The sequence below is a fragment of the Arvicanthis niloticus genome, chromosome 14 (genome assembly GCF_011762505.2).
Source record: "Arvicanthis niloticus isolate mArvNil1 chromosome 14, mArvNil1.pat.X, whole genome shotgun sequence".
Lineage (NCBI taxonomy): Eukaryota > Metazoa > Chordata > Mammalia > Rodentia > Muridae > Arvicanthis > Arvicanthis niloticus.
The window spans coordinates 29118657-29127974 of NC_047671.1; the positions used below are offsets into that span (position 1 = coordinate 29118657).

The following is a 9318-nucleotide window of genomic DNA, read 5'->3' on the forward strand; positions in this document are numbered from 1 at the left end:
TTATATCAGGCTAACATTTCCTTATAGGCAGTGATTTTGGTTATAAGAAGATACAAGTCACAGACCAAAATCTTATAGGCATTTTTTAACAGATCATCCATGGAAAACGTCTTAAGCTATTTCAATTCATCTAGGAATGATATTCATGTACCAACAAAACTAATGATAATTAACCTATACTTCTTTTAGTATAACTTATTAAACTTTCTCTTTTAAGTGAAGGACTAAAACAAAAGATCTACTGATGTTATTGATCATTTAATATGTTTCAGAAATAATGAGAAAGTATATTTAGGAAGCTGACATTTGATGCCCTATGTCTACCATGTTTCAATAAATGGTTAATTGCATTGTATTTCCAATTTGCACTTTATTACAAGTCTATCTATGAGGTATTTTATACTAATTTATTATCCATTATTAAAGTTGACTTCATAATAATTCCCTCATTAAACTTCTGGAGTGTTGAAATGACTTGTCTCATCACCTCTTTCTTTGTTTTTCTTCACAGTAAAAAAAAAGTCTTGGGAGGTTGGTGTGCTTAATCATTGGTAAACACCTAAAAGAAATGACAAATTCCAGCAGAAAAAAAAATGTACCCTTCTAAATCATTAATTTAAATGTGGCATTAAAATTGGTTTGTCTGAGATGGAACGTCTCAGATTTTAATAATACAAACCACCTAGAATTCTTATGGAAAGGCAGGGGCTAGCTTAGTAGATCTCAGTCAACATATCTAAGATTTCCCCATTCCTAATAATAGATGTCTATACGATAGCAATTTTGTAACATAAATGGCAGCATTTATGACTAGGAGACCAGGATATTTCACAGCATAGCCTTGCTCTTTGTCAATACAGTATTTGCGTAACATCACAGAATGAGAGTGCTAGCTGAAGGATTCTCAGAAGATAAGAAAACAGAGGTGATTGAGGGTCAACCTGGGAATGCTATCTGTTTATTGTTATTATAAAAGGAAATCATGTCAAAAAACTTTAAACACTCACCTCCTGCAATTTTAAATAGGAAGTTAATGATATGAGGTATGGGAGAGTCCCTTAACAATAGCTAAAATGCAGCTAGTGATGGCAGATTTGGAAGAGGGCTTATCAAGATCAATGAAGAATTAGAGTAGTTATTTTAGCTAAGAAGCATGAGGGAATAAGACAAAGTCAGAGAGACTCATTTTTGTCTAGCCTAAGTATCTAGTTTAAACGAGACACACTTAAGATGTCTGGTTTAAATGGTGGTGGATGAAAGTCTAAGTCCCATGATATAATTCATCAAGAAGTTGGTGATAAGGATATTTATTAGAGTAGGTGAATTCTGCTAGGATAATAAAGGAGCCACTACTGCATTGACTTTGAAATGTGTTAATTAGTTACACATACATGATTTAAAGTAGAAAAACGGCTATAGGACAAACATCTAAACAATGAACAAACATTAAAACTACAGTCTGTAGTAGTAGATTATATTTATAGTACGAAGTCTGCATCCATGAAACCTATTTCACTTGGACAAGGGATCTTGAAAGATGCATTTTTTTTTAAGACAGAGTAATTATTCTGGATCGTTGTGATATGTTCTAAGCCTCAACACATGAAACATTCAAAGAAGAAGGCAGGGGGATATTGACACATACACAAAAGATACATGAAGACAGAGGTATAGATTGAAATGAAGTGATTATAAACCAAGAATTGCTAACAGTCATGGAAACTGAGATGGGGAGACAAGGTCAATGAAGGGTTTTCTCCTAAGGCTTACTGATGGTAGGAGTGTGCTCCTCCAGTGTCTGACTTCAGCTCAATGGAACTGGTTTTAAATCCCCAACCTTCTAAATAGTAAAATAAACTATATTAATATTGTTTTATGTCACTCAGTGTGTGCTTATTTTTTTTTAAATTGTCATAGGAAGTACTATGGGAACCTAAGAGAAGACTATGAAGACAGTGTTCCAATTAGAAAAGAGAATGAGCTTGGTTGAGGAATATGGATCCTGAGGCAATAGAATAAAATGACATGAAAAAACTAATTGGAAAAGAAATCCAATTTATTTCCAAGTTACATTGTCAAAATGATGTTACTTACAGCCTCTTTGCCTCTAGGACAACTACATGCTCTAATGGCAGTGTCCTCTTGAAACTCAGGAAGCTACAGAAACATCAGAAGCAATTACATTTGAATTTATGAGCAAAGCATCAAACACTAGATTAAATAGTAGACAGGGGCAACAATGATTCAGACCAAGAACATTGTTGACTCCAGGATAAGATATCCATTTCATTGGCTGAAGTGTTTTGCCAAGACTGGATCCAACAGGTACCTTTTTAGTTTAATGGAGATTTGATTCTTGGTAAAACTGGAGATCAAGTCCATAAGGTAGAAATTTAGGGATTATTATAGACAGTTTTTTCACTAAAACTGTATGAAGTGGAATTTTCTGGTTTCTTTAGAGACTCAGTTATGTCATGTGATAATTTTCTGGAAAGTGTCTTATGAGAGAATGTTTTTGCTCAAGCAGACATGTGGGAGGATGTTTTTGCTAAGAGACATGTTTTTCTGGAGGCAGCCTGGAAAAGGGAATGTGACGTTTTGCTAGAGCAGATGCTTGAGAGAACATGTGATGTTTGGAAAGGATATAATATACCCCAGTGGTGAGTGGGTGACACTGGATGGAATTGGTACACCTTGCCATTCTTAACTGGCTTTGCCGACACTGGTCTTCACTGATGATGCTGGTATTGGTACACCTTACTGTTTTTGTTGGTCATCATTTGTTCTGACTTCATAGAGAGAAATGCACCAAAAATCTGGTGGTGTTCTGGTAGCTTCTTCTGCTTCCACTGACTTCGGCTGATTGGCAGAGCCTTGCGATTTTTTTCTGGTTGGACCTGTTATTGCTAATGTGTTTGAGAGAGGCTTGATCTGCTGCTGATTCATACAAACTGAACTGCTGATATACTGATAACACAGATTGGATCTGCTCCAAATAAACATTTCTAAACAGGAACACATCTTCCTTTGCTCAACTAACCTTTCCTATCCACTACCTGTGGTGGGTGGTGGGCGAGAAGGGATGTTAAAGCATTCAAGAACCTCTATTAAAAGTAGGTTTTGAAAACTCTAAGCCTACAGCTGTACCTTGCAGGCATCATTTCTCTAGAAATAGAATCAAGTCATTCTGGCTTCAGGATCTAATTGTATATCATGTGGTTTGCATGGAATCTTTGAATGCTTATGTCCAGCTGACCAATTTTAATGGGAAAGTTAGTAGCCATTTTTCCATTTCATAGCATCTAACAAGCCTGATCCTCTGATTAGAGTAGATTTAAGTGTGTGCATGTATGTTTGTGAGTATTTAAAACTTGACTCTTACATTAGCAAAGATAGCAACAAGGTGTGATTTGTCCATGCATTTAGACATCTTCATGAGTAAGGAATCACTGATATGGATCTACATATTGCAGTCTCATGGAATTATGCTGAATTTTTTTCTCCAGAGGAAGGTGTCTTAGTTTCTCCAACTCTCACTTGCTTTCTTTTGCCAAAGGTTCTTCAAGGCTATTCTTTGAAAGCACGGCTGTGTCCTGCTTTTAAAGGTAATAAAGTTTTATCTCAGGTTTCATGCCTGTTTTGTGCTCAGCTTTTTTTCAAGTGGAAGCATGAGGACTTTGCTTCCCCACGTTTAGCTGGCAGTTGATATCACTACCTTGCAGTGAGACTGAAATATGGCTACCCACTTCCCATAGATACAGCATCATAGAATTGGGCTTTGTTATCTCTGTTGGTCTGAAAATTAAGGAGCTTTAAATATTGATTTCCTGGTTCCTAATGAAGAAACTGCCATGTGATTTGTGTGAGAAATAATCTCATTAGTGCCACTGGTTGAACAGAGCCATATACTCTGCCTCTTCATTCAGTTACTCTCCTTTATGGTAGACTGGAGTCATTCAGGATGCTAGTAGAGCTGAAATTTTGAAATCCCAGCTACTATATCTATATTATTGGCATTTAAAGGGAATATAAGTCACAAAGGTGGTACTTCTAACTTTGGTGCACAGGTCTGGCTCTGATTAATTATGAAGCAATTCATACAATTCAGTTCTCCAACTTTACTGCTTTCATTTGCAATAACATCCACTTTTGTCATCTCTAGTAAGTGAAATGTCTTCAAATAGGATTTACATGAAGAGATTTACCCTCTTTGCCTACGTCTCTTCCGGGACAGATACAGCTACTACATTACTGAAAAATTAAAGTTGTGGTCCAAAGTCACCATTGTAATGAAACAGTAAGATGTCTGACTTCCTCCTAGCGTGAAGTCAAGAGGCACTGAGCAGTCAGAAAGAAAGAACATCCAATGTGCAACAGTGAGGTCTGTGACAGTGGAGTCAGACAGGAAGAGTAAAGGCCTGGCTCTGGGACATCTACCAATGACTTCGTAAATTTTGTGTATTTTGGAATGGTGTTATTTTTGAATAATATTTTTATGGGTATAGAAGGCTTGGCAGTCAGGCTTGTCTTCTTTAAGCATTTTGAGCATAACCCACTGTCTTACAGTTTATTTGCTTTAGGTAAGAGGTCAGACATTAGTTGCACTGTTTCCCTCCATCTTATAGGAAAGTTTTGCTTTTTCAAAACTTGTCGTTTGTTTCAACCTGCTTTTAAACTTTTATTTTTCAGTGGTTTGATCTTCTCATATATTTTTCTCTTTCATTTTGTCTCTTTTGTTTCTTTTGAGGGTTTGTATTTTCATGTGTGTATGTTATAGTGTACTGATGTTTTCAGAAGGTTCTAATCATTTTATTTAATGTTTTGCTTTTCATGTCTGCATTAGATAATACCCATTCATTCAAAGTCAATGGATTTGTTCTTCTAATGCTGTCCATTTGTCACAGCCCAAGGTTGAACTTTTATTTCAGTTATTTTACTTCAAATGTTCAGAGCTTCTATTTGATTCTTTTAGAACAATGTATTTCTTGGCATTTTCTTTTTGATAAATCATTATTTTTCTGCTCCTATAAATTATTCACACATTATTTCCTTTGGTCCTCTGAACACAATTATGACAGAATCCCATAAGTTTTGTGTCCTAAATCCAATACAACAGTATACTCAGAAATGGTATGTCTTGACTTCATATCTTCTTATGTAGGAATCACATGATTTTTAATGGTTTTGCTTTATAAATTATGATTAAATAGATATTTGGAGTAGTATATTATAGCAACTCCTAACATTAATTAATTAATTAATTAATTAGGAGTAACAGGTGAGCCACAGAATGTACATGGAGGTCAACCATCTCCAGAAGTCACTTCTCCCTTTCAACAACCAACAACAATTTGTCCTTATATAGCCTTTCAGAATCTTATTCATTCCAGTGTACAAGATTCTAAGGCTATAAATAGATCCTTCTTCTCTCCACAGACTTTGTTTCAATATTTGTTTCCATCCTATTCACAGTCAAACAACAGGGAAAATACATCACCGATTTGCTGTCACTAGAAAGACTCCCTTGTCTTATTTATCCTGCACTTTGCATTTTAAAAATAAATATTACTCACCAAGCTTTTAACCATTTGCTTTCCTTATTTCCAGCCTCCAACACTTTTTATACGCCATCTTGTTTTAAAAATGGAACTTGCTAGAAGAGAATAAAGTAGTTTCTATAAAAATATCGGGCTTCATTTCTTATAACCAAGACAAAGTATTTGAGTTTTGGTGAAAAAAAAAGAGAGGAAAAATAAAGTCTGTGACTAAGATGGTCTAGCAGGTCTGAGCAAGAGAGAGAAGACTGGAAGGAAAGAATGTTATAGGTATAGATCATGGAACAAACTGAGAGACTAATTTAAATAAGAAGCAACTAAAGAGAACTAAAAGATAGATAGATAGATAGATAGATAGATAGATAGATAGATAGATAATAGATAGATAGATAGAACCAGAAAGTACATTAAAATAAAGATTGAAATTTCACAGCAATTCACATTTATGAAAAAAATTCATCTCATATTTGAGTAGGAAAGCAGAGATATATAGCAAAACCACTAAAGAAGGATGTAATGAAGATTCTCATACAAAGATAAAGATTCATTTCTCTAGCCTTTACTTCATATATTTGTTTGTACAAAGTAGGTTTTCTCTAACTTTCTAAGCCTTATTGCACCATCCATGATTTTTCATTGCTTTTACAATGACTTTAAGGCCAGACAATACACATAAATAAAAAGTTGTGCTTAATTATTAAGCATGTTTTCCATCTCTATTCAAATAGCCTATTCTAGCTGTCATTCATTTACCTGTAGATATTGTCTAAAACAACATAATAGGAAAATATGCTTACACTTCTAGGTCTAATGTACAAAATTCTGTGCCTCCAGATATCAGATTCCCTGAGAGCATTAAATTAATAATTAAATAAAAATCTTAGAAACATATATGTATATATTCATATTCATATTCATTCATTCCCATCTTTTGTCAGGACGCTGACAAATAACAAACAGCATAAACCCTGAAATAGGTCTGAGAAGAAAGCCCAGTTTATAAAGTACTTGCCCCACAACCATGAAGATTTGAATTTGAACTGTAGAACTCAAGTAGAAACTGTTCAAAGATACTCAGGCAGATTATTAAGACTCCAGCACAATGTGAGACCCTGGATAAAAAAGTCTAAATTGGATGGGCCCCAAGTAATGACACCAGAGGTTCACCTCTGGTGTATAGATGAATGCATATCTGCTGTTGTGTAGCAATTTCCCCAAAGGTTAAAACTTTTTTTCTTGGATAGAAGTTCTTTAAGACAGGATTTTTACAGAAAAAAGAAACAATATACTCTGCTACAAGATGGTACCATCCATACTGCACAAAAGCTCATTAAGACAGGACCTAAACAATTCAAACTAGCATAAGGAGCCACTGATACTTAAAACTTCACTAGTCCCCTTCATCATGAAAATAAAGCCAGTTAGGAGATACTCTGAGACCTGCTGAGTTGCCTGGGAGAAGCCTTCCTGGAGGAGGCTCAGACCAACTGAGCTGCCAGGAAAAGACACAGCCTGCTGAGCTTTCTACAGGCTATGCAGTGAGCTCCAGATTTCCAGCTTTCATGATCTGTCACCCATGTAGGGATGGGCTTTTGATGATGTCGGTGTCTTTGAGTCATTTCTGTTTCATATACAACCCCTCACCCATTCTCCAATAACACACCAGTAAAAGTCATCGGTTCACCAAGTCATACTTTAGGGAAGAGCTATAGCTTGCCTATTATTGGTTCTCTTTCTTGGGTAAGTAGATATTTGGGAATAGTGTCACATAAGACACATACACATGCGTGCACACACACACACACACTTCTGATGCATACATACATGGTAGCACACAAAATGAAGTGAAGGGGAATATTTAAGAGCTATTTACCAGTTAGGCTTTCAGCTAGATACACCTGCTGCCTCCTTGTAACTTTGAGTTCTGTTTTGAGTCTACAGTGGGAAAATGGAACAAAGCCTAATCTTAATTTCTTCAAGGTGGAGAACTGAAGATGCCCTAACTAAAATTGTTCTCCAGAGGTCTGAACTCTTAACAGAGGGTGGACAAGCCTCACAACCACATTGCTGAGCACCTCTGCCTTCTTGTTAGACAAAAGGAACAAAAGAAATCTTTGAAAATGTGAACAAAATAGCAGATCCTTGAAAGGTTTTAGAAGTGCATTGCTGAAGGAGATAACAGTAATGAAGTGCTAATAATAACTATTTTTAAAATATCCATTCTCCTGACAATAGTAAAAGGACTTGTGTCAAGATTACAAAGCAGAATATAAAAAAATCAAATGTTTCTTTTATTGAATTTGGAAGAGTCTAAATTTAGCACTGGTTAAAGACTGATTGTGTTTTGAGGTAGGTAAGACAAAAGGACTTACTTAAGAAATGTACCTAAACCTGTTTAATGAATAGCTACATAGCTGAACAGACTGTATTTCTTTTTTTTTTCCATTTTTTATTAGATATTTTATTTACACTTCAGATGCCATCCCCTTTCCCCACCCCCCCCTTAGAAAACCCCTATCCCATGCCCCCTTTTCCTTTTTGCATTTATACATTTTTTTTAAAATGTTAATCATAGGCTTTATTAGTTTGGAATTGTTCAATCAGAGGTGTAACCCACTACCCACCCTAGATATATCAACTATCTTTGACTGGTGGAGACACGTGAACATCTGCCTCCCTGTCTCCCCCCTCTTTCTCTCTTTCATCACCTAGCTTCTCCTCTACTTCTTCTCCTCCTCTTCTTACTCCTTCTCTTCCTCAAAAATATGGAACGCTTCATGAATTTGCGTGTCATCCTTGTGCAGGGGCCATGCTAATCTTCTCTGTATTGTTCCAATTTTAGTATATGTGCTGCCGAAGCGAGCACCAGACTGTATTTCTTACTCAAGGTTCCTCAGAATCAGGGTTTCCTGAAGGGGCAGAACATTCAGCTCAGGGAAAAATAAGAATGTCCTTCCATGGTTGCTCTGTGGGATGGTAGACTGCTGACATCACCCAATGCCTTTTCTCCTATATCAAATACACAAATGTCTAAATTAAGAGCATCTTCAGAGTGCCCCCTCTGAGAATGGCAATGAGACAAACAAAGGCAACATAGAAGTTAGTGATGCATGCTCCAAGCTCAGGAAGTGTAGTGTGGAAGAAGGGAAAACTTGAAACTGGTGAAACTGGTTTCTGCATAACAGGAAAGCAATGCAACAGAATATGAGTTGGCCAAGGAGGGAAGAAAACAGGAAACAGAAATTTGCTTTGATTCTCTCTCTCTCTCTCTCTCTCTCTCTCTCTCTCTCTCTCTCTCTCTCTCCTCCCATCATCTTCTTTCTCTCTCCCTTTTCCTTCCTTCCCTCTTTTCTTATTTTTTTTTGAGACAAGGTCTTTTTATGTAGTCCTGGCTATCCTTGAACTTCCTATATAGACTGGGCTGGCCTTAAACTCACAAAGAACCTCCTGCTTCCACAAACAGTGGTTATTTATGAGCAGAATGAGTGAAAACCCATCATAAAAAGTGAACAAAGTTGTTTGATGAGAGTAAAAGAACAGTAGTGTAGCTAGGAAAAGAGCATGGGAAACACATAAGCAAGAAGGGACTGCATATCCATGTAAAGATAGAATGTGTTCTCAGGCAGAGAAATCACCAAAGTCATCTACTCTGACAACAACCATTTCCCCCAGTAGCAGTTGGTGCCTCCTTTCAAATTCTCCACAGCTGATTCAGATAATAGCAAATACCTGAAGACACACACTCCTGGGAAAGCCACATTAT

The 9318-nt window shown here is 36.4% G+C and overlaps 1 non-coding gene across 1 annotated transcript; it reads right to left on the bottom strand.

Annotated features, from left to right (window-relative positions):
* Window positions 1–8314: 8314 nt before the first annotated feature.
* Window positions 8315–8421, bottom strand: LOC117720264 (U6 spliceosomal RNA). The gene has a single exon (XR_004608284.1). It is a non-coding gene; the product is annotated as a U6 spliceosomal RNA (small nuclear RNA).
* Between the last annotated feature and the right edge of the window lie 897 nt (window positions 8422–9318).